Raw genomic sequence first — 1,876 nt, 5'->3', positions numbered from 1 at the left:
CTTTGATCAGAATGAAGTGGCCCTCTTTATCTCTTCTGATTAGTGTTAAAGTCTATTTTGTCAGGTATTAGAATTCCAACCCCTGCTTTTGTCTTAGTACCATTAGCTTTGTATATTTTTTCCCATCCTTTTACCTTAAGGTAGCACCTGTCCTTGAAAGTGAGATGAGTTTCTTGCAGACAACAAAAAGATGGGTTTTGTTTCTTAATCCATTCACCTAGTTGGTGTCTTTTGACTGGGGAGTTCAGTCCGTTGATATTTAAAGTTATTAACGAAAGATGTGCATTGTATCCTGTCATTTTTATTTCTGTTCAAATACTTGATATGATTCTTGGTGGAGCTGTGCATTTCCAGTTATACATTCAGTAGGTTTCTTTCTGTTACCCTTTGGGTTCCTTTCTTAAGCTCTTATATTGCTTCAAAGCTCTCTAAAGGGCTGGTTTTGTGGACATGTATTCTTTCAGTCTATTTATGTCATGGAAGATTTTTCTTTCCCCTTGACGATAATAGACATTTTGGCTGGATGTAGTAATCTATGTTGGCATCTGTGATCATTTAAAACTGGGAATACTTTGGTCCAGGCTCTTCTGACTTTCATAGTTTGTACTGAAAAGTCAACAGTAATCCTGATGGGTTTTTCTTTATATGTGACTTGTTTTTCTTTTGCAGCTTTCAGTATTGTCTCTTTGTTCTGTACATTTAGTTCTTACTGTGATGTGCTGTGAAGAGTTTCTTTTCTGGTCCTGTCTATTTGGTGTTCTATGTGCTTCTTGTATTTGTATGGGAATGTCTTTCTTTAATTTTGGGAAATTTTCTTCTTCAATTCTATTGAAGATCTGGTCCATACCATTATCTTGAGATTTTGCTCCTTCTTGTATATCTATGATTCTTAAGTTTTGTCTTTTTATGGTGTCACACAATTCCTGCATATTCCATTCTTGTGCTTTCTTAAATTTTTCATAATCTTTGCTTGAGTGGTCTAGTTCATCCACTTCATCTTCCAGTCTTGATGCTCTGTTTTTCATTTCATTCATCCTATTCATGAGGCTTTCTCCTGTCATTTCTAATTGGCTTGCTGAGTGTTTCACTTCCTTCTTCATTTCAACCTGAGTAGTCTTCATTATTTCTAGCTCTTTTCTGAATTCATTCAGCAATTTGTCTCTATCTTCCTTCAGTTCTTTGATTTCTTTGTGTGTTCTCTAAATTCACTGAATTCTTTTATCATGTTTATAATTGTTCTTTTGTGTTTGATGTCCTACATTATCTCTAGGGGGTTCACACTGTACTCCTCTAGAGGACTGATGGTGCTTGGTAGGGGTATGTTATTTTGGTTTTTCATGTTATTATTTTTTCTCTGTGATTTTGACATGTGAATTTCTTCTGTAGTTTCTGATTATTGTGTGAGACTCAAGCCTTCAAGTTTAGATCTGCTTCTTTTTCTAAACTTTATGTGCCTTTGTGGTTTACTTTTTGGGCATAAAAAGCCGGTTCTTCTAAGATTCTGGTTCTCTACTTTGATTTTATATTAGAGTGGCCAAATTGCTTTTGTCTTCGGGAGTTCCCACAGAGGCCCAAGTCAGTTGAGGATCAGATGTTCTCAGGCCTTCTCATAAGGTCTGGATCCCTCCAGGAAAGATGTTTTCCTCAGGAATTTGGGTGTTGAACTGGCCTGGGAGCAGGGTCCATGAAAGACGCTGGTCTCAGCAGCTGGTAGCTGTGCCTTCCAGGGATGTAAAGGGAGGTGGGTGTGGGAAGAGGCCCCAAGGGCTCCTGAGGACTGCAGAGAGGAACTGGGTTGGTCTAGATGCAAAGGATCAGGTAGCAGCGGTGGCTCCAAGCAGAGAGGTCAGCTCTGGTGTCTGGGGTGCCAAGACAA

This window comes from Nannospalax galili, unplaced genomic scaffold (genome assembly GCF_000622305.1).
Source record: "Nannospalax galili isolate Female #2095 unplaced genomic scaffold, S.galili_v1.0 scaffold1609, whole genome shotgun sequence".
In the NCBI taxonomy this organism is placed as follows: Eukaryota; Metazoa; Chordata; class Mammalia; order Rodentia; family Spalacidae; genus Nannospalax; species Nannospalax galili.
Note: the sequence above shows the minus strand (reverse complement) of the source record.